Source organism: Symphalangus syndactylus, chromosome 5 (genome assembly GCF_028878055.3).
Source record: "Symphalangus syndactylus isolate Jambi chromosome 5, NHGRI_mSymSyn1-v2.1_pri, whole genome shotgun sequence".
In the NCBI taxonomy this organism is placed as follows: Eukaryota; Metazoa; Chordata; class Mammalia; order Primates; family Hylobatidae; genus Symphalangus; species Symphalangus syndactylus.
In genome coordinates this window covers 32759712-32784605 of record NC_072427.2, presented here as the reverse complement: position 1 = coordinate 32784605, position 24894 = coordinate 32759712, and the positions used below count along the sequence as shown (strand labels likewise).

General features: G+C 38.8%; 1 protein-coding gene and 1 pseudogene across 8 annotated transcripts in view; one reads left to right on the top strand and one right to left on the bottom strand.

Annotated features, from left to right (window-relative positions):
• NEO1 (neogenin 1) overlaps positions 1-24894 on the top strand; it is a 268181-nt gene that overhangs the window by 106960 nt on the left and 136327 nt on the right. The gene's annotated exons all lie outside the window — the stretch shown is intronic.
• LOC129482288 (nucleophosmin-like) lies at positions 22127-24770 on the bottom strand (annotated as a pseudogene).

Sequence of the window (24894 nt, the reverse complement as noted above, 5' to 3'; positions counted from 1 at the left end):
GCTTATTTCACTTAACGTAATGACCTCTAGTTCCATCCGTGTTGTTGCATATGTCAGGATCTCAATCTTTTTTTATGGTTGAATAGCACTGCATCGTGTATATATACATTTTCTTTAGCCATTTGCTTGTTGATGGACACTTAGATTGCTTCCGAATCTTGGCTATTGTGAGTAGTGCTGCAGCAAACATGACATACTGATTTCCTTTCTTTGGGGGTATATACCTAGCAGTGGGATTGCTGGATTGTATGATAGTTCTATTTTTAGTTTTTTGAGGAACCTTCAAACTGTTCTCCCTAGTGGTTGTACTAATTTACATTCCCACCAACAGTGTATGAGGGTTCCCTTTTCTTCACATCCTTGCCAGCATTTGTTATTCAATGTCTTTTGGATAAAAGCCATTTTAACTGGGGTGATGATTCCTAGTCTAGTACTCTTTATACAGTGTTATACCACTTCATTAAGGTCCTTATTCTCTCCCAGTGTCTTTTAAGCATTTTAAACTACTAAAAACAGTAAGAAAGGCATTTTATGCTATGATACTCTGTGTGAGTGTGTGTGTGTGTGTGTGTGTGTGTGTATCTGTTAGTATATCTGTCTCTGAAACAGAAGTTTTATAAAGCAGTACATACCCAGACTATGTGAGGTGCACCATTTTCTCTCCTCCCTTATCCCATGTCTTTCTGTTGCATATTTTACAAAACTGGTTTCATGAAACATTTATAGGTCAACTGACAAGAGGTTGGGAGTAGTCTGCTCTGGTTGGTTGATCACTGACATTGTTTAGAATTGCTGGCAAATCATGAGAATAAAAAGTAGACCAACTTTAAGCCAGTTTAATTACTATTTTTAAATTCCACAGACAGTGAACCCCTTCAGTATGTGCATCAGAACTGGCCATGCCCATTGGACTGCCATTGGTATGCCAGTGGGTCAACAACTTGAAAACAAATATTCTGCTTTGTATTGAACTGCTGAAGCTTGTATTGAAAAGCAAATCCAATGATTTATTGAACTTCTAAGAGCTAAAATGCTCATTTTCAGCTGCTATGTAGAAATTTAAAAATATGTAATTTGCATATTTAAAAAGTATACGAAGATTTTTCTATGCTAGGCCAACTTGGAGAATTATCATAAGTAGTAAGGAATGAAAAATAAATATGCTAGTAGCAGTTTGATAAATAAAGAACATGTTTAAGAACAAGCTTTTCACCTTTGGAAATGAGGAATTAGTTCAGAAGGATCTTAATGATGATTTACTGGTTTTGACTGGATTATTGTTCAGGGAATTACATGTACTCATTTAAGATTTTGTAATGAGATTACAAAATTATTTCTCTAGACTGTAAATAAATATTACAAAAATTATAATTTTATTACTTTATTATAAGAATAATTCATATTTTATATTCCTCCCACAAAAGAAGACCAGAAGGCATAATAATGCCATTAACCTTCTAGTTTATATATTTCAAACTTTCATATACAAGATTATATTTTTATAAAAATGAAATGATACCATTCCCTTTATTTTGCATGGTTTTTTCTGTCGCATATTATGGTCACATCTTTCTATATCATGACATACAAATTTACATTATATATATATATATATATATATATATATATATATATATAGGCAGTATAGCAGAGTCAGCAAACATTTTCTTAAATATTTTAGTCTCGTGGGCCTTGCTTGCTGTCTCTGTTACAACTCTGCCGTTGTAGCAGAAAACCAGCCATAGACTGTACCTAAACTAATGTGCATAGCTACATTCCAATAAAATTTTACTTACAAAATGGGACCATAATTTGCTGACCCCTGCTATTTAGTATTCCAGTGTTTTCATTTGCTTATCCAGATCCCTAATTAATATTTCATGGTTTTTATTGTAACTGTTATAAACATCATTTCACAAATACATTTATACTCTTTATTAGTTATATTTTTATAACACTTCAAGTTAAGTAAAAGGTATTCATGTTTTAAATATTGATATATCTTAGTTGCCCACCAGGAAAGTGGTATCACTTTTCTTACACACTGATAGTAGGACAATACCGATTTCCCCATAATCTCCCCTATCATTAAGTTTTGTCATTTGTGCAAATGGCTCTGGTTCACATGCCTTTGACATTTCCCCCTTTTATAAGAGAACTCTTAATCCTAAGGGTTGCATAGGGACAAAGATCCATCTCTGATAACTTCTTCAGGCTGAGTAGGGGCAATGATATTCATGCCTAACTATTAGGGTCTCTTGTATTCAGGGTAGAGAGGAGCTCAGTCAGTTATCATCAGTAGGTGAGGGCCATTCATAACTCTGAGTTTCGACAAAAGGTGCTATATGGAAGATTAATAAGTGTTCAATTTAAGAAAACATTTAGTAAGCTTATCCTGCATTTTTACACAAAGAGTACAATAGCAATATATTCCACAACAGTAAAGCAAAGTTATCCCAAATAAACTAAATTAAAAGGCTATCCATGAACTGGGCAGCTGTTGGAACCAAGCTGATGTGGGGTTGTTAGCTGATTCTAATGTGCCCAGAATTACCAGAATTAGAATACTGATTCAGATTGTTTCTGAACAATCCCTCTTGTTTCTTCTGAGCAGCAGTCGGAGATCACTGGTTAGTTCACAGGAATAAGCAGGGTTAGCCTAAATTGCAGAAACAAACTTAAAAATAACTGATAAGACTAGAATTTAATAACAAATGTACCATGGTTCTTGAAACAAAATTTCTGTCTCCAGTTTCCCATTTTTATTTGTATAAAGTGCAGCAACAATAATTATTTTTCACATAGACTTTTACAATTTGCTTTGATGGAACTCTGTTCCATAGAAGGAATCTTAGATAAGACTTTTTTAGAGCCAAGCCCTGCCATGGGTTTGTACCCTGAAATACTTAATGAGTTGAGTAAATTCTTCTCCTTTTGAGGTCCCAAGATAACTTGGGGCTTCTGGACCTGTTTGAAACTGACATTCTTTACTTACTACAGGTTAGAAACCCTGAACAGGGACTGTGTAGGCAAGGTATGAGGCCAGTTCCCCAGAAGGTTTTTATTGGCTTTACAAGTCAAGTTGGATTCCTTAAAGGAAAGCATGCCATTCCAGTCAAAGCCTTGGTAAAATAACCAATTTCTCCAGTTGTGTCCTGTTGCAAAAGAAAACAGATTCTTATTGCACTTAAGCAAATAACTATATTGCTATAAGTTAAGAATACTCACAGATAGTTTCCAAATTCTGAAGAAATCAGGTAGAGAAAAACAAATATGCTTCAAATTTTGTTCATAGGAGTGTACTTACTCAATTGTTAAAAGCTGTAAATAACTAAAAAGAAAAGTTTCCTTGATTCTGAAAAACAAAAAGGATCAGCAGTGTTTAAGCAAAGTTAAAAAGATTACTTCAGACTTCTTTAGTTTATGCAGTTAACTCCTGTTCCGCTTGATATTCATGAACATTCCAGTTCTGCATGAGTCCTGAAAGTTTTTTCCTCTATTCTAATGTCACAATTTCCAAAGTTACTAGAAATCTGCATTTAAGAACATCTTTTAAAGTCCTGTAGATGATTATAAACCACCTTTTGAAGAGGATTAAAACAAGACAACAATTTTCTTGTGGACAACAAAACGTTTTAGGGAAACTGCAGTTAAAACATGATTGACAAAGAAATTTGGTTACCTCTGTGGCATACAATGATTTAATGCAACAATTATAATTATTACTGAAAATATACACTAAGTAATATCAGAATTATAGGAGTTTCCCATAGTTTTGGAACATATGCCATTAACACATTTATACAAATACAGCTAAAAGAACGCCAAACACCATTTTATATTTGACAGTGCTTCCTGTATGACTTTTGTACCAAATAAGCGAAATGTCACTCTTGCATTAGTGCATTATTGATATCAAACCCAATTCTTAATAAAATGTTATAGACAAATGTATTTAATCAGTTTTTGACCATAAGGTAAGATTCTCATAAACCTTTTATAACCTTTTATAATTTTTGTTAAAGAGCAGATCTTAAGCAAGTTTTTGCTCTAAGGAAAACCTGTTGTGCATTTATTCCAATGTTTAATTTACAGAAAAACAGAATAATACCCCTTTAACTTTGGCCAATATGTTTACACACAGAATTTCTTTCACAAACAGAATTTTTTTACAATTTTTTTTAACAAACCTTCCACTGCTTGCTTAAACCTTCAGCTTTATTCTAACTTCAGACAGTCCTTTAATCTAGGCAGAAGAAATTCACATTCCCCGTGACTTCTTACAATCTTTCACTAAAAACACTTTTCACCTTCTTTACATACCTTGCATGTAAAACTGTTTCTTCAGTAGTTTCAAATACATGTTACAGTATTAACTCTTAGCAGCTTTTACTTTTGGTGAAAAACCTTGGGAAGTGGCAATTTTAATTGTGTACTAGGTGTGGAGCCTGGCCTAGATCACACCAGGCAGAAAGTGCAGATAAGGTCTGACTCTTTCCAGCATCTATCTCCATGTGTCCCAGGCCTTACCAAGCTGAAAAGCAGGCATGTTGTATAGTTAAGAGTCATAATGGCATTTTATGAAACATTTAGGAGGCCTAATCACCTTTAAATTGTACATTTCTTGCATAAATTCCCTTTTTTTAAGCAACCAGTCATTTTACTTTAGGACAAGAATTTACCATACAACATCCTTTCTTATATAAAATCTCTTTTCTTTATAACCTTCTTCGCATAGCTAGGGAGATGCCTAATTCCACTTGTCCTCATGCCTTATCCAGAATCAAATGCTCCAAATTAGGTAAACTGAACAGTTTTCAAAAGTCAAAGAAGCAGTTTATGACCTTAAAACATTTAGCAAACTTAGTATCTGACCTGCCTAATTTACACCAAATGTCTTTATTTTACTAATAATTTTTACAACTATATTTCCCAAAGATTACTTAAGTCACATGAACTAAAAGGCATTATACTTTTTACTTTTCTCACAAAATATTTGATTTCAGCTCTTATTCTTATTAAACCAATTAATCAAGGCTCTTTTTTATCACACGCACATAATACGTATAAATACATGGGCAGACAGAAGATAAAGGATCATCCTCTAAGCTGGGAATTGGACGCTAAATTTGGGCTGCCATGATGAAAAAAGAAAGCACAGCCACATGATTACAAGGCCAAGCTCCCAAGGGCATGACTGACCAGTTTGCTGGGCCGTCCTGCAAGCCCATGTTCTGTCCTAAGGTACTTTTCTCCATTATAGAACACAGAAAGACACGCAAAGCACGCTAAATTTGCTCCAGCTCAAGGCTGGCCTCACAAATCTTTTTTTCAATTAATCAAAACTTTACAGAGGAGATAAACAGTGGTTTTTTTTTACCATTCATTCAACCAGTTTGGACAGAGGAGGGAGTTGGGGAGGGGAAACATTGCCTGTGGCAGGGTGGGGAAGGCGAGGCACTCAAGGAAGCCAGAGAAAGACCCACCCATTGCAGTGACACTGAAAAGTTCAGGCAGCCACTTCTTGGTAGCAAAGGGATCTTTTCTAGCACTCTCATCAGCTCTCAAGTTTCCCCTTCTGGGGAAGAAGGAAAAAGCTCTCCATGTCCCACAGTCCTGTATATGCCTAGTTCTTTCACCCATAGCCATCAGCAAAGAGTCCAAGGCAGATTAATCCAAAGAAAATAGCAGTTAACATCCCATAGTACCAAACCCGTTATTAGCCAGGAGGGACTATACTGAGAGAGGCCTCTAACCCCCTAAATCTTAGAAGGGACTCTAACCCTCCTAAGTTGGGTCACAAACCCACGGTCGGTCAAGCGGCCTTGCGTTTTATTAAAAGGGGCCTCTAACCCACTCTGTCTTAGGAGAGGCTCTGACTCCCCTAAGTTGGAACTCTAACCTAATCCCATTCTTTACCCGGGTACCCCACCACTTACCCAAAGTCAGCTGATCAGTACTGCAGTCTGTTTCCTTTGGGTTGGGGGGTTTCCTCAGTATCATTCCTTCTGTGGTTCACCAGAAAGATGTTACAGGACCCCACCACTTACCCAAAGTTTGCCTTTGGGTTGGGGGTTCTCTGCACTATAGTTATTTCTGTAGTCACTGGAAATACTTTACCGGACTCCACTACTTACCCAAAGTTAGTCTTTGGGAAGGGGGTTTCCACACTATAGTCCCTTCTGTGGTTGCCAGAAAGATGTTACAAAAAAGGGGTCCTGATCCAGACCCCCAGAGAGGGTTCTTGGATCTCACACAGGAAAGAATTCAGAGAGAGTCTGTAAAGTGAAGTGAAAGCAAGTTTATTAAGAAAGTTAAGGAATAAAACAGGGGCTACTCCATAGAGCAGCCCCAAGGGCTGCTGGTTGCCCATTTTTATGGTTATTTCTTGATAATATGCTAAACAAGGGGTGGATTATTCATGCCTCCCCTTTTTAGACCATAAAGGGTAACTTCCTAACATTGCCATGACATTTGTAAACTGTCATGGTGCTGGTGGGAGTGTAGCAGTGAGAATGACCAGGGGTCACTCTTGTGGCCATCTTAGTTTTGGTGGATTTGGGCCAGCTTCTTTACAGCAACCTGTTTTATCAGCAAAGTCTTTATGACCTGTATCTTGTGCCGACCTCCTGTCTCATCCTGTGGCTTAGAATGCCTTAACTGTCTGGGAATGCAGCCCAGTAGGTCTCAGCCTCATTTTACCTAGCTCCTATTTAAGATAGAGTTGCTCTGGTTCACATACCTCTGACAGTACCATCCATGCTCTTTGATTACTAGATAACCTAGTATAATTTGAAGTCAGGTAATGCAATGCCTACAGCTTTGATCTTTTGGCTCAGGATTGCTTTGGCTATTTGGGCTCTTTTTTGGTTCTGTATGAATTTTAGGCTTGTTTTAGCTAATTCTGTGAAAAATGATGTTGGTATTTTGATAGCAGTTGCATTTAATCTGGAGATTGCTTTGGGCAATATGGTAATTTTCATGATATTACATCTTTCAGCTCATGAGCATGGGATGTTTTTCCATTTATTTGTGTCATCTTCAACTTCTTTCCTCAGAATTTTGTAGTTTCCTTGTAGAAATCTCTCATGTCCTTGGTTAAATATATTCACAGGTATTTTTTGTACCTATTTTCAAATTGTATTGTCTTCTTGGTTTGGTTCCCAGCTAGGTTGCTGTACGTTTATAGAAACATGACTGATTTTTGTATGTTGCTTTTATATCCAGAAACTTTACTGAATTATTTATCAGATCCAAGAGGTTTTTTGTGGATTCTTTAGGATTTTCTAGATATAAAATCATATCATTAGCAAACAGGAATAATTTGACTTCCTTTTTTCCAGTTTGGATAGCTTTTATTTATTTCTCTTGCCTGATAGCTCTGGCTAGGACGTCTGGTACTGTATTTAAAAGGAGTGGTGAAAGTGGACATCCTTGTCTTGTTCTAGTTCTTAGAAGGAACATTTTCAACTTTTCTCTAGTTATCATGATGTTGGCTGTGAGTTTGTTATATATGGCCTTTATTATTTTGAGGTGTGTTCCTTCTCTGCCTACTTTGTTGAGAGTTTTTATCATGAAGGGATGCTGAATTTTATCAAATGCTTTTTCTGTGTCTGTTGAGATGATCATATGGTTTTTGCCCTTCATTTTGTTGATGTATCACATTTATTGATTTGTGTATGTTGAACCATCATTGTGTCTCTGGTATAAAACCCATTTGATCATGGTATATTATCTTTTTTATGTGCTGTTGGATTCAATTTGCTGATATTTCATTTAGGATTTTTGTGTCTATGTTCATCAGGGATATTGGTCTGTAGTTTTTTTTTTTTGTTGTGTCCTTGTCTGGTTTTGGTGTGATGATAATGGCCTTGTAGAATGAATTAGGGAGAATTTCTTCTTCCTTGATTTTTGGGAACAGTTTCAGGAGGATTGGCTTTAGTTCTTTGTATGTTTGGTAGAATTTGGGTGTGAATCCACCTGGTCCTGGGCTTTTCTTTTGTAGGAGGTTTTTTTACGACTGATTCAATCTCACCGCTTATTGGTCTGTTTAGGTTTTCTATTTTTTTCTGGTTTCGTCTTGGGAGGTTGTATGTTTCCAGGAATTTATCCATTTCTTCAGTGTTTTCTAGATTGTGAGTGTATAGTTGTTTATAATCATCTCTGATCTTTTGTGTTTCTCTGGTATCACCTGTAATGTCTCTTTTTTTCATTTCTGACTGTATTTATTTTGATATTTTCTTGGTTAGTCTAGCCTAGTAGTTTATCAACTTTCTTTATTTTCTTTCAAAGAACCAACTCTTTGTTTTATTTATCATTTGTATTGTTTTCTTTTCTCTTTTCATTTAGTTTTGCTGTTTATATTTCTCCTCTTCTGCAAACTTTGGGTTTGGTTTGTTCTTGCTTCCCTATTTTATTGAAGTGTGATGTTAGGTTGTTAATTTGTAATCTTTCTACTTTTTCGATGTAGGCATTTAATGCTTTAAAATTCCCTGTTATCGCTGCTTTTGCTGTATCCCACAGGTTTGATGTGTTGTGTTTCCATTTTCATGTTTTTCATCATTTAAAAACAATTCTGTTTTATTTGTTGACCCAGTGATCACTCAGGAGCATGTTGTTTAGTTTCCATGTATTTGTACGGTATCTGAAGCCATCTTGGTATTGACTTCTAGTTTGATTACACTGGAGTCTGAGAAAATACTTGACATATTTTCAGTTATTAAAAATTCGTTGAGACTTGTTTTGTGGCCTAACATATGACCTATCTTAGAGAATTTTCCATGTGCTGATGAGAATAACGTATATTCTGCAGTTGTTGGATAGAATATTCTGTAAAAGTCTGTTAGGTCCATTTGGTATAAAGTCCAATATTTCTCTGTTGATTTTTGGTCTCGATGATCTGTTTAATGCTGTGAGTGAAGTGTTGAAATCCTGCAGTATTATTGTGTTGCTGTCTATCTCTTTAGGTGTAGTAATACTTGTTTTATGAAGCTGGGTGCTCTGGTATTGTATATATATATAATATAGCAAATTAGAATTGCTATATTCTCTTACTGAATTTGTCCCCTTATAATTATATGATGACTTTCTTAGTCTTTTTAAAATATTTTTGATTTAAAGTCTGTTTTATCTGATATGAGCATAGCTAGTCCTGCCGACTTTCAGTTTCTGTTGGTGTGAAATATCTTTTTCTACCCTTTTACTTTTGGTCTATGTGTCTTTACAGGTGAATTTATTGCAAGCAGCATATAGTTGAATGATGTTTTTAAAATTCATTCCACCAATCTGTATCTTTTAAGTGGAGCTCTTAATCCATTTATGTTCAGCATTAAATTTTGATATGTGAGGTTTTGATCCTGTTACATTGTGAATTGTTTTCTAGTTGTTTTATAAATTTATTGTTTCTTTTTCTTTGTCTGTCTTTTGGCTTGATGGAATTCTGTCGTATTGCCATTTGATTCCTTTCTTTTTTTTTTTTGAGTTTGTTTTATAAAATCTTTAACTTTTTTTTTTTTTTACTTGTGCTGTCATGGTGGTGAATGTCAACCTTTCATTACCACGTTTAGGTCTCCTTTGAGCATTTCTTATAGGGCTGGTTTGGTGGTGATAAATTTTCTCAGGGAAAGACTTTTTCTGGGAAAGAATTTCTCCATTTATGAAGCTTAATCTTGCTGGACATAAAATTCCTGGCTAAGGGGAGGAGCCAAGATGGCCGAATAGGAACAGCTCCGGTCTACAGCTCCTAGCGTGAGCAACACAGAAGACAGGTGATTTCTGCAATTCCAACTGAGGTACCAGGTTCCTCTCACTGGGGAGTGCCAGACAGTAGGTGCAGGACAGTGGGTGCAGCGCACTGTGTGCGAGCTGAAGCAGGGCGAGGCATTGCCTCATCCGGGAAGTGCAAGGGGTCAGGGAATTCCCTTTCCTAGTTAAAGAAAAGGGTGACAGACGGCACATGGAAAATCAGGTCACTCCCACCCTAATACTGAGCTTTTCCAACGGGCTTAAAAAACGGCACACCAGGAGATTATATCCCGCACCTGGCTCGGAGGGTCCTATGCCCATGGAGTCTTGCTCATTGCTAGCACAGCAGTCCGAGATCAAACTGCAAGGCGGCCGCGAGGCTGGGGGAGGGGCGCCCACCATTGCTGAGTTAGTTGTTTGATTAGGTAAACAAAGCAGCCGGCCGGGAAGCTCGAACTGGGTGGAGCCCACCACAGCTCAAGGAGGCCTGCCTGCCTCTGTAGTCTGCACCTCTAGGGGCAAGGCACAGACAAACAAAAAGACAGCAGTAACCTCTGCAGACTTAAATGTCACTCTCTGACAGCTTTGAAGAGAGTAGTGGTTCTCCCAGCATGCAGCTTGAGATCTGAGAACAGGCAGACTGCCTCAAGTGGGTCCCTGACGGCCAAGTAGCCTAACTGGGAGGCACCCCCCAGTAGGGGCGGACTGACACCTCACACGGCCGGGTACTCCTCTGAGACAAAACTTCCAGAGGAACAATCAGGCAGCAGCATTTGTGGTTCACCAATATCCACTGTTCTGCAGCCACTGCTGCCGATACCCAGGCAAACAGGGTCTGGAGTGGACCTCTAGCAAATTCCAACAGACCTGCAGCTGAGGGTCCTGTCTGTTAGAAGGAAAACTAACAAACAGAAAGGACATCCACACCAAAACCCCATCTGTACGTCACCATCATCAAAGACCAAAGGTAGATAAAACCACAAAGATGGGAATAAAACAGAGCACAAAAATTGGAAACTCTAAAAATCAGAGCGCCTCTCCTCCTCCAAAGGAACGCAGCTCCTCACCAGCAAAAGAACAAAGCTGGACAGAGAATGAGTTTGACGAGTTGAGAGAAGAAGGCTTCAGATGATCAAACTACTCCGAGCTACAGGAGGAAATTCGAACCAATGGCAAAGAAGTTAAAAGCTTTGAAAAAAAATTAGATGAATGGATAACTAGAATAACCGATGCAGAGAAGTCCTTAAAGGACCTGATGGAGCTGAAAACCAAGGCACGAGAGCTACGTGACGAATGCAGAAGCCTCAGTAGCCGATGCAATCAGCTGGAAGAAAGGGTATCAGTGATGGAAGATGAAATGAATGAAATGAAGCGAGAAGAGAAGTTTAGAGAAAAAAGAATAAAAAGAAACGAACAAAGCCTCTAAGAAATATGGGACTATGTGAAAAGACCAAATCTATGTCTGATTGGTGTACCTGAAAGTGACAGGGAGAATGGAACCAAGTTGGAAAACACTCTGCAGGATATTATCCAGGAGAACTTCCCCAATCTAGCAAGGCAGGTCAACATTCAAATTCAGGAAATACAGAGAACGCCACAAAGATACTCCTCGAGAAGAGCAACTCCAAGACACATAATTGTCAGATTCACCAAAGTTGAAATGAAGGAAAAAATGTTAGGGGCAGCCAGAGAGAAAGGTCGGGTTACCCACAAAGGGAAGCCCATCAGACTAACAGCTGATCTCTCGGCAGAAACTCTACAAGCCAGAAGAGAGTGGGGACCAATATTCAACATTCTTAAAGAAAAGAATTTTCAACCCAGAATTTCATATCCAACCAAACTAAGCTTCATAAGTGAAGGAGAAGTAAAATACTTTACAGACAAGCAAATGCTGAGAGATTTTGTCACCACCAGGCCTACCCTAAAAGAGCTCCTGAAGGAAGCACTAAACATGGAAAGGAACCACCGGTACCAGCCACTGCAAAAACATGCCAAATTGTAAAGACCATCAAGGCTAGGAAGAAACTGCATCAACTAACAAGCAAAATAACCAGCTAACATCATAATGACAGGATCAAATTCACACATAACAATATTAACTTTAAATGTAAATGGGCTAAATGCTCCAATTAAACGACACAGACTGGCAAATTGGATAAAGAGTCAAGACCCATAAGTGTGCTGTATTCAGGAAACCCATCTCATGTGCAGAGACACACATAGGCTCAAAATAAAGGCATGGAGGAAGATCTACCAAGCAAATGGAGAACAAAAAAAGGCAGGGGTTGCAATCCTAGTCTCTGATAAAACAGACTTTAAACCAACAAAGATCAAAAGAGACAAAGAAGGCCATTACATAATGGTAAAGGGATCAATTCAACAAGAAGAGCTAACTATCCTAAATATATATGCACCCAATACAGGAGCACCCAGATTCATAAAGCAAGTCCTGAGTGACCTACAAAGAGACTTAGACTCCCACACAATAATAATGGGAGACTTTAACACCCCACTGTCAACATTAGACAGATCAACGAGACAGAAAGTTAACAAGGATACCCAGCAATTGAACTCAGCTCTGCACCAAGCAGACCTAATAGACATCTACAGAACTCTACACCCCAAATCAACAGAATATACATTCTTTTCAGCACCACACCACACCTACTCCAAAATTGACCACATAGTTGAAAGTAAAGCACTCCTGAGCAAATGTAAAAGAACAGAAATTATAACAAACTGTTCTCAGACCACAGTGCAATCAAACTAGAACTCAGGATTAAGAAACTCACTCGAAACCACTCAATTACATGGAAACTGAACAACCTGCTCCTGAATGACTACTGGGTAAATAATGAAATGAAGGCAGAAATAAAGATGTTCTTTGAAACCAATGAGAACAAAGACACAACATACCAGAATCTCTGGGACACATTCAAAGCAGTTTGTAGAGGGAAATTTATAGCACTAAATGCCCATAAGAGAAAGCAGGAAAGATCTAAAATTGACACCCTAACATCACAATTAAAAGAACTAGAAAAGCAAGAGCAAACACATTCAAAAGCTAGCAGAAGGCAAGAAATAACTAAGATCAGAGCAGAACTGAAGGAAATAGAGACACAAAAAACCCTTCAAAAAATTAGTGAATCCAGGAACTTGTTTTTTGAAAAGATCAACAAAATTGATAGACCGCTAGCAAGATTAATAAAGAAGAAAAGAGAGAAGAATCAAGTAGAGGCAATAAAAAATGATAAAGGGGATATCACCACCGATCCCACAGAAATACAAACTACAATCAGAGAATACTATAAACACCTCTATGCAAATAAACTAGAAAATCTAGAAGAAATGGATAAATTCCTCGACACATACATCCTCCCAAGACTAAACCAGGAAGAAGTTGAATCTCTGAATAGACCAATAACAGGCTCTGAAATTGAGGCAATAATCAATAGCTTACCAACCAAAAAGAGTCCAGGACCAGATGGATTCACAGCCGAATTCTACCAGAGGTACAAAGAGGAGCTGGTACCATTCCTTCTGAAACTATTCCAATCAATAGAAAAAGAGGGAATCCTCCCTAACTCATCTTATGAGTCCAGCATCATCCTGATACCAAAGCCTGGCAGAGACACAATCAAAAAAGAGAATTTTAGACCAATATCCTTGATGAACATTGATGCAAAAATCCTCAATAAAATACTGGCAAACCGAATCCAGCAGCACATCAAAAAGCTTATCCACCATGATCAAGTGGGCTTCATCCCTGGGATGCAAGGCTGGTTCAACATACGCAAATCAATAAATGTAATCCAGCATATAAACAGAACCAAAGACAAAAACCACATGATTATCTCAATAGATGCAGAAAAGGCCTTTGACAAAATTCAACAACCTTCGTGCTAAAAACTCTCAATAAATTAGGTATTGATGGGACGTATCTCAAAATAATAAGAGCTATCTATGACAAACCCACAGCCAATATCATACTGAATGGGCAAAAACTGGAAGCATTCCCTTTGAAAATGGGCACAAGACAGGGATGCTGTCTCTCACCACTCCTATTCAACATAGTGTTGGAAGTTCTGGCCAGGGCAGTCAGGCAGGAGAAGGAAATAAAGGATATTCAGTTAGGAATAAGAGGAAGTCAATTGTCCCTGTTTGCAGATGATATGATTGTATATCTAGAAAACCCCATCGTCTCAGCCCAAAATCTCCTCAAGCTGATAAGCAACTTCAGCAAAGTCTTAGGATACAAAATCAATGTACAAAAATCACAAGCATTCTTATAGACCAATCACAGACAAACAGCCAAATCATGAGCGAATTCCCATTCACAATTGCTTCAAAGAGAATAAAATACCTAGGAATCCAACTTACAAGAGATGTGAAGGACCTCTTCAAGGAGAACTACAAACCACTGCTCAATGAAATAAAAGAGGATACAAACAAATGGAAGAACATTCCATGCTCATGGGTAGGAAGAATCAGTATCGTGAAAATGGCCATACTGCCCAAGGTAATTTATAGATTCAATGCCATCCCCATCAAGCTACCAATGACTTTCTTCACAGAATTGGAAAAAACTACTTTAAAGTTCATATGGAACCAAAAAAGAGCCCGCATCGCCAAGTCAATCCTAAACCAAAAGAGCAAAGCTGGAGGCATCACACTACCTGACTTCAAACTATACTACAAGGCTACAGTAACCAAAACAGCATGGTACTGGTACCAAAACAGAGATATAGGCCATTGGAACAGAAGAGAGCCCTCAGAAATAATGCCACATATCTACAACGATCTGATCTTTGACAAACCTGACAAAAACAAGCAATGGGGAAAGGATTCCCTATTTAATAAATGGTGCTGGGAAAACTGGCTAGCCATATGTAGAAAGCCAAAACTGGATCCCTTCCTTACACCTCATACAAAAATTAATTCAAGATGGATTAAAGACTTACATGTTAGACCTAAAACCATAAAAACCCTAGAAGAAAACCTAGGCAGTACCATTCAGGACATAGGCGTGGGCAAGGACTTCGTGTCTAAAACACCAAAAGCAATGGCAACAAAAGCCAAAATTGACAAATGGGATCTAATTAAACTAAAGAGCTTCTGCACAGCAAAAGAAACTACCATCAGAGTGAACAGGCAACCTACAGAATGGGAGAAAATTTTTGCAACCTACTCATCTGACAAAGGGCTAATATCCAGAATCTACAATGAACTCAAACAAATTTACAAGAAAAAAACAACCCCATCAACAAGTGGGCAAAGGATATGAACAGACACTTCTCAAAAGAAGACATTTATGCAGCCAAAAAACACACGAAAAAATGCTCATCATCACTGGCCATCAGAGAAATGCAAATCAAAACCACAATGAGATACCATCTCACACCAGTTAGAATGGCCATCATTAAAAAGTCAGGAAACAGGTGCTGGAGAGGATGTGGAGAAACAGGAACACTTTTACACTGTTGGTGTAAGTTTACGGTCAGACCGTAAACTAGTTCAACCATTGTGGAAGTCAGTGTGGTGATTCCTCAGGGATCTAGAACTAGAAATACCATTTGACCCAGCCATCCCATTACTGGGTATATACCCAAAGGAGTATAAATCATGCCGCTATAAAGACACATGCACACGTATGTTTATAGTGGCACTATTCACAATAGCAAAGACTTGGAACCAACCTAAATGTCCAACAACGATAGACTGGATTAAGAAAATGTGGCACATATACACCATGGAATACTATGCAGCCATAAAAAATGATGAGTTCATGTCCTTTGTAGGGATATGGATGAAACTGGAAACCATCATTTTCAGCAAACTATCGCAAGGACAAAAAACCAAACACCACATGTTCTCACTCATAGGTGGGAATTGAACAATGAGAACACATGGACACAGGAAGGGGAACATCACACACCGGGAACTGTTGTGGGGTGGGGGGAGGGGGGAGGGGGGAGGGATAGCATTAGGAGATATACCTAATGTTAAATGGCGAGTTAATGGGTGCAGCACACCAACATGGCACATCTATACATATGTAACAAACCTGTACGTTGTGCACATGTACCCTGTGGTGGTGGTGGTGGTGGTGGTGGTGTTGGTTCTGGTGCTGGTGCTGGTGCTGGTGGTGGTGGTGCTGGTGCTGGTGGTGGTGGTGCTGCTGGTGGTGTGGTGGTGGTGCTGCTGGTGGTGGTGGTGAGGGTGGTTTTCCTTACTGCACTTTGAAAATGCCAGCTCATTCTCTTCTGGCTTATAAGGATTCTGCGGAGAAGTCCACTGTTAGTCTGATGGGGTTTTCTTTTTAGGTAACTAAATGCTTTTTTTCTTGCTAATTTTAAAATTCTTTCTTTTACTTTGACTTTAGATAGTCTGATTATAATATGCTGTGGTGCATATTCCAAGTCCTTTTTGGAATGTATTTTCCTCAGGATCTCTAGGCCTCCTGTATCTGAATGTCTAAATCTCTTGCTAGACTTGGGAAGTTTTCATCAGTTGTTTCCTTAAATAGGTTTTCTAAACTTTTTGATTTTTCTTCCCCCTCAGGAATACCCATAATTCACAAGTCCAGTCACTTTATATAGTCACAAACATCTTGAAGTCTTTGTTCTTTTTTATTCTTTTTATATTTTGTCTGACTGGATTATTTCAAAAGACCTGCCTTTATAAAGTTCTGAGATTCTTTCTTCTGTTCAGGCTTGTCTATGGTTGAAGCTTTCAAATGTATTTTGTAATTCCTTCAATGAATTGTTCAGTTCTAGAATTTGTTTGAAGATACCTATCTTGATAAATTTCTCATTGGTATCCTAAATAGATGTTCTGACTTCTTTGTACTGGTTTTCAGATTTATCTTGCAATCTCATTGAGCTTCTTTAAAATCAGTATTTTTAATTCTTTATCTAGAAGTTCAAGGATTTATTTTTGGTTAGGACCTATTGCTGGAAGATTATTGTGTTCCTTTGAATGTGTCATAATATGTTGCTTTTTCATACTTCCTATATCTTTACATTGGTTTCTGTGCATCTGGAGTAACAGTCACTACTTCTTATTTTTGAATTTGCTTTCATTGAGTGGGGAGACTTTTTATTGAAGATATGTCTATAATGTTGATTGGATAGGGCGTTTTGGCTTTCCTTCTGGGTATGTGCAGTGGCGTTAAGGATTCTGTGTGATTTCCTTGGCTACAGATAGCCTTAGTGTTAAATCTGTGGATTTTTCTGTGTGTTAGTGTGCAGTTATTGGTGGAGTCTGTGATGAGGTTTTGCTGGGGACTGGAATGCCTGATGGGTCCTTCAGTGGTAGTGGTGGTGGGCTAAGTATGTCTATCATTGTGACCTGGTATGTGGTATATGCTGGTACCCGTGTTGGTAGTTCCAGGTAGGCCAATTCTTTGGCCCCTGGGTGGCTCTCTCAAATGCCTGTTGTAGTAGAGGTAGACCATGCAGGTGAGCAGGCTCTTGACCTACTGGGAAGCCAGGGTGGTATGGGCAATGGGGATAGCAGTAGTAGTGAGAAGCTCTTCTCATTCACAAGTGTTGTGCCCTTGTTTTATCAGTTATTGCAATGGGCTGTGCATGTCAGCCTCCAGGCCAGTAGGTGGCACTTGCAGGTAACAGCCAGCTGCATTGACAATAGGAGGTTTTATGCCTAACCTCTGTTTCTGAGGACAAGTGCTTGCACAGGTGTCCCAGATGGTGGATCAAGTTGCAAAATTCTCAGGAACCTGGATCCCCCTAACCTCCACTCCCCTCTGCGGAGTGGGGGCCAAACTGAGTGGAGCTGGAGCAGGCAAGCTTGTACTTAGGCCTCCCAATGGTGGGTGCATCTACCTTCCTTGACGGGGGTGGCAGGGCAGTTCTCAGGCCCCTGGTGAAATTCTTGGGTGAGGGATGACTGTTGCTATGCCGAGGTCTTAACATGGGCATGGAGGGGCAGTCCCAGCAGCTACAGATGTGGCTTGTGTAAGTGGGACTTACTTCCTTCTCATGCCCCAGTCCTGGCAGAGTTCCCTCCCGCTCCTAACTGTGGCAGCAGATCAGCCTGTTCAGTCATGGCAGTGTTCTGCAACTCAGTCTGGGGCCTTAGGAGATACAACCCAGCTTAATCCCAAGCCTCCATGGCAGCTCTCCTCCTGCTCAGGTCCCAAGCGGGTAGGGGGATACCTCAGTCTCAGTATCAGCTGCCTATACCAGTTTCTCAGTTCTGGTTGCAGGAGTCCAGACTCCTGCTTGAGTCCCAGTTCTTCAAGCCCCAGCCCAAATTTCTGACACCAAAGCCTGGCACTGCCACTTGTTCCCAGGACCACCCACAGCTTGTTAAGAGCTGGGATTGAGAATGGCCTCTTACTGTAGCTGCCTATATCTGATGGAATATATGGGATGTCCCTGGAGCAGTTCCCTGTCCAGTAACTCCCCAGGTGAGATCCAGGACTCAGGAGGGTCAAGGTGCTCTCCTACAGCCTGGGTTGTACAATTCCCCTGTGGAAACATGGACTGCAGAAGCACACTCACTCACCCTCTCCCCTGTTGGGGATACATTCCCGATTTTCAGCCAGTCCTGGCCACACGGGTTACCTGTTTTCCTTCTCCTCAGATGTTGAAGTTTCCTTTTGCTTTTCTCTTGAACTCCCATGCTCCCTCTTGGATAATATATTTAAAGTGTGATTGTCTACACACTATTTTGGTTCTTCTAAGTGGATGAGATATGCTGGAAATGCTTCTAGTCAGCCATCTTGGAGAGAAACTTGGAATTTCTGAAGTTCTGTGGATCTTATCCTAAACTCTGTTTTATTGAAAACTTTATCAATTCCTACATCAATACTACTGTTTCCGTTGTTGATATTTTGTTAGAAGGATCCCTTCTCATTGTTCTTTTCAAAAAAAATATTGTTTTTGACCAAATTGGTGGCTCACAGCTGTAATCCCAGCATTCTGGGAGGCTGAGGCAAGAGGATCGCTTGAGGTCAGGAGTTCGAGACCAGCCTGGCCAATATAGTGAAACCCCATCTCTACTAAAAATACAAAAATTAGCTGGGTTGGTAGTGCATGCCTGTAGTTCCAGCTAGTCCTGAGGCTGAGACAGGAGAATTGCTTGAACTCGGGAGGCAGAGGTTGCAGTGAGCCAAGATCATCCCACTGCACTCCAGCCTGGGAGAAAGAGTGAGACTCTTTTTCTTTTTTTTTTACAATTTTTTTTCTTCTAGATGGCCTGCAGATTCAGCTTGTTAAATTTTGATAAAATTTCTCTTGGGGTATTAAATGGCATTTCATTGACTTTATGGATTCATTTCAAAAGAATTGTGATTGATATATTTACAGAATTAAGTCTTTGTAGCCAGGTGTGTGTATATCTCCACTATTATTATTATATTATTATTACCATTTTTTTTTGAGACAGGGTCTCACTCTGTTGCCCAGACTGGAGTGCAGTGTGTGATCTTGGCTCACTGCAGCCTTGACTTCCTGGGCTCAAGCAATCCTCCTGCTTCAGCCTCCTGTGTAACTGGGACCAATACAACACCCAGCCAATTTTTGTATTTTTTTGTAGAGATGGCGATCTCACTTTGTTACCCAGGCTGGTCTTAAAATCCTGGCCTCAAGCATTCCTTCTGCCTTGGCCTTCTAAAATTCTGGGATTACAGTCATGAGCCATCACACCTGTCCTCACTTTTATTTTTAATTAAATATTTTTAATAGATAACATATGAAGATGTTCTAGAAAGGATATATAGTGAAATATTACTGCTATGTCCCAGCCCTCCTCCACAGAAGCAACCATTATCATTATTTTTTTCTTATCCTTCTAGAGCTAGTCTATGCCTGTTCAAGCAAAGAAGTATGTAAAAATAGCATAATAGATGTAACAAGCAATCTTAGAGATTGTCATCATCAGGAGCAGATCCAGCTTTTTTGAGGTCTGCAGTGAAAACTACTTTGGAGGCCTTAAGACAGTGAGTAGCGAGGTGTGGTAATACACACCTGTAATCCTAGCTATTCAGGAAGCTGAGGCAGAAGGGTTGCTTGAGCCCTGGAGTTTGAGTTCTGCCTGGGCAACTATAGCAAGATTCTGTCTCAAAAAATTTTAAAAAGACAGTGAGTACCAAACTATGTACAAAATGAGTAGTTATTTAGAACGAGGAAAGAAAGCACAATAAATTAGTTTTTCAAAGCTGATAAACACTACAAACATTACCAAAACCCAGAAAAAAAAACACTTTAAAAATATTACCTTATATACTTATGTGTTGTAATATTTGTTTTTGCTGCATTTTGTTTCATTGTCTCCTCATATATCAGTGATATTGTAAGTCATTTTCTATGAAAATAGAAAGCTAATTTGGTCTTTTCCTCCAGTGTTTAAGATACAGTCATTTGAATATGACTCCACACCTTTGTGTCTCGGTGTTGGGTCCTGTTAGTACAGTGGGCAGAAGGAGTATTCCTGGAAGTCTTCCTATACTGAGACAGTTTAGGTATACACAAAAGTTTTGGCGAAAACCACATAAATATATCCCACTAAACCCACTAATGGTATATGTAGCTCATTTTCCTCTTGACTTCTCTTAAGTACAAAAATGACTTCAGCCACTCCACCATGACCTGGCATAAGGGCAAGTCAGCATGGAAGCAGCAGCAGTCTTGATGGACTGTGGTTAAAATAGCTTACTATTTGGTGGTTCCTAATCTTTTGCTGCTTCAGTATTCAGGGAATATCCTTATGTCTTTATGCAAATGTGTGAGTGTTTCGGATAGATGAATCTCTTGAGGTGAAATTGCTGTATCAAAGAGTTTATACAATTTGGATTTTTATAGATATTGCTAAATCACCCTACAAAAGATTGTATCAATTTATATCATCACCAAGATATATAATACTGTCCGTTTCTCATACTCTTGTTATTTGCATATTACTTACATGAGTGAGGTTCAACATCTTTTCTCATATATTAGGAAATTCTGTGTATTTTCATTTTGTGCACTGTCTATATCTTTTACTCAGTTTTTATTGGTAATTTTTTTCTTATTAATTTGTTGGAACTTGTATATATTGGGGAAATTAGTTCTGTTATCTATTTTCCCCCTTTTCATTGTCTTTTTACTTCATGATAGTTTTTAATTATGTGTACTTTTTATTTTTCTATATAGTCCTCTTGAATATACAAAAACTCAAAGACACCAAACTGTTGTTTTTCCTGTTCTCTACTTTCTACTCAACGCAGAAAACCTCTGTGATCCCAGAATGTGGGGGTTATTTCTCCACACACCAAGCAGTACTTCAGTGGACACCAGCTGTATGTCCTGTAATTCAGTTCAGTTCTGACACTACCTACCTTTCTATTTTTCTAATGGAAACAGTACTACTTACTAAATACCAACTTTATTTCATATGTATATTCTTGCCTCCTCACCATTTCCATGTAGAGATATGGCATTGGAGAGAGTGTCATATCTCACAGGTAGAGAGCTCAGGACCACCAGACTACCATGTCTCTTCAGGTGGTAGTCTCAAGTCTGGGCCTCCAGAACTTCTGACTGACTAGCTACAGATTGGGGTTCCCATGATCCCCTTGTTGAGTTTTATTAATTTGCTAGAGTGGCTCACAGGGCTCAGGGAAATGCTTACTTAAATTTAGCTGTTTATTATAAAGGATATTACAAAGTGCTAAACAGCACAGGTCAAGGTACGTGGGAAGGGGCATGGACTTTCCATGTCCTCTCTGGGAACCACCCTTCAGGAACCTGCAAGAGTTTAGCTACCTAGAAGCTCTCCCGAATCCTGTCCTTTTAAGTTTCTATGGAGGTTTCATTATGTAGGCATGATTGATTACATCATTGGCCCCTGGTGATCAATTGAACCTTCAGCTCATCTCCCCTTCTGGAGTTTAGGGAATGGAGCTGAAAATTCCAACCCTCTCATGTTTGGTTCCACTGGTAGTTAGCCCTCATCTGGAGGCTATCAAGTACCCCATCAAGACTTGTCTTATTATAGGACAAAAGTTGCTCCTATCACCCAGGAAATTCCAAGAGATTTAGGGGCTCTGTGTCAGGAAACCAGGATGAAGTCCAAAGACAGATTTCACTGTATCACAAGCCAATATGTTTAAATTTTCTTCTGTGACTTCCGAGTTTGTGTCATACTTAGTCCTCCCTCCAAGATTATATTTTTTGAAAATCTCATGTCTTCTTCTAGTGCTTTTATGGCAGTGTTTGGTTTTAATCATTAAATGTTTGATACATATGGAATTTACTTTGGTGTAAGAAATGAGATACAAATCCAACATGATTCTTTCCAAGTGATTACAATTTCTAAGATTTTTTATTGAGTTGTGTATTTTTTCCGATTTAATGTGTCACTTCAATCGTATGAGAATTTTCATACATATTTGCATCTATAGTTGTGCCTCCATTTTTTTTTGTTTGAATAGAAACAGTGCTACTTATTAAAATACCGAGGTTATTTCATGTGTACATTCTTGTCTCCCCACCATTTCCATGTCTGACTACTGCTACTACTGTGTCCTATCATAACATTCCATATATGCTTAAATCCAAGCAAAGGGTGGATTTCCATCTTTAAAAACTAAACAGGCATTTTGGACAACACATTCTTGGCAGTGGAACTTGGACAACATTTATCAAACATATTAGGGAAAGTTCTCACTCTACATTATGAAAAGGACAACTGTATATCAACTGTTACCTAAGTGAAATAAGATGGAAACATTTTTAAAACTGCTTAAACTATTTTCTTAAAGAGACTTTCTCCACTGCCAGAGATCTTGAATTACCTCCTGGTCAGTCTTCCAGAAGCAATTCTTTATATAATTGACGAACTTGGCTTCCACTTTGGGAAGGAAACCAGCTTTTTCTGTACTTGCTTGCCTTTTTGGTTTAATGTCTTCTACAGAGCTAGGTTCTCTTGGTGTTTTAGGAAGTTTGTTTATTGTTTTTCTTTCTCCTGTTTTTTGAAGGATTCTTGATCCTGGTGTTGATGGTTTTGAATCTTTTCCATTTTGGTTTGATTTTTGTGCATTTTTGGCTGGAGTGTCTCATATAGATTTCTTCACTGGAGCTTATTCTTGTCTCCTCTTCCCTCCCCACAACCTGGGTAACCTTGCTACCACCTCCAGGGGCAGATCACTTTCCAAATGTACCTAAGAGTTTCATGTCCTCCTCTTCATGATCTTCTAAGCCTCTCCACCTTCCTCCCCAGCTACTAAGTGCTGTCACCTGATATGCACAGGCCCTGAACCATACTTCAACCATAAGGCCGTGGGTGGTGTCATTTCAAAGCCCCCAAGGAAAATCATTGGCTGTTCAAATCATCATGTTCAAAGTTGCCACTATTACTTTATTTTTTATTTTTTTTGTTGTTGTTGTTGTTGTTGTTTGTTTTTTGTTTTTTTTTTCGAGACAGAGTCTCGCTCTGTTGCCCAGGCTGGAGTGCAGTGGTGTGATCTTGGCTCACTGCAACCTCCACCTCCTGGGTTCAAGCAATTTTCATGCCTCAGTCTGCTGAAGAGCTGGGGTTATAGGTGCACATCACCATGCCCAGCTAATTTTTGAGTTTTTGTATTTTTAGTAGACTGGGTTTAATATGTTGGCCAGGCTAGTCTCGAACCCCTGACCTCAAATGATCCACCCACGTTGGCCTCCCAAAGTGCTGGGATTACAGGTGTGAGTCATCATGCCTGGCCAGTTGCCAGTATTATTTTAATTGGACTGCCTTCGTAATTCATTGTCTCTGTGTCAACAATCTGCAGTTCATCATTTGCACCAGCCTCTAAGCCGACCATTCTTAAAGATAACTGATGCTCATTTTCATCGTTGTCCACTTTAAGGTGGTAATATTTGTCAGCCTTTGGTTCACAATGAAAAACATGGTCCTCAGGCCTTGAGGGCTCATGTTCATGTCCATTGAGTCTTCCATGGGGTGATGGCACACACTTAGGTGGGAGAGAAAGCGGATAGAAATGAACAACTATTGCTTAAGAGAACAGCCACACAGGATGGAATCAAACCAGGCGATTGTTTAATATTTTGCTTCCTTAATAAAATTACATATTTTTCTTCCTAAAGGTTTTATGCTTTACTTGTTAGGTACATATCTAACTATTTTATTGTTTTTGTAGTTATGAATTAGGTTTTTAGATTTACATTTTCTAATTTTTTTTGTTACATAAGAATGTGAATGACAACAAAAAACATGTTAATCATTTATTCTGCTAGTTTACCAGAGATTTATATTTCATTCTAATAGTTTTCCAGCTTATTCTTTTGGCTTTTATTTTTATTTTAAAAATTATTTAAGTAATGCAGTAACATTATTAAAGAATCAAACCGTATCAACAAAGTAAACCTCCTCCTTTATTGCCCCTTCCCCATTCCCACCCCTTTCCTCAGAGGATAACTGTTATTAGTTTAGTGTGTATGCTTCCAGGTGTCTTCAAAAAGCATTTACATACATGTACATCTACAAATAAATTTTTTTCATTAGCAGATATTGTATCATCTAGTTTGCTCTGCAAATTGCTTTTTGACATTATTGTATTTAAATTTCTCTCTGTTTGTACCTACAGGACTATAATCAGTATTTAAATGCCCAAAAGCGATGTTTATCAAACTTTAATGTGCCTGCAAACCACCTGGAGATCTTGTTAAAATGCTGAAACCGATTCAGAGGGTTTGGGGTGGGGAAACAGAGATTCTGTATTTATAATAAGCTCCCAGATGTTGCCATTGCTATTGGTCCTATACTACACTTTGACTAGGAAAGCTGTAACATATGCTTTAGACCTATTGTAGTTTGTGTAATTATTATTCCTGTTCATGAAATCATTGGGGTCCCTCGCCGCTACAAATAGTACAGTAATGCACATTGGAATTTCTCCAGGTGAGAGAGATTTTCTTGAATGTTCTGAGTAGACAGTCATTGCCATGATGTGTGTGTATGTGTGTGGTAGGGGCGGGTGGTGGATTTCTCCAACCCTTTTCCCGTATTTGTATTTTGTTTCTTTCTTTTTTTTTTTTTTTTTTTTTTTTGAGACAGAATCTCACTCTGTTGCCCAGGCTGGAGTGCAGTGGTGCAATCTCAGCTCACTGCAACCTCCGCCTCCCATGTTCAAGCAATTCTCCC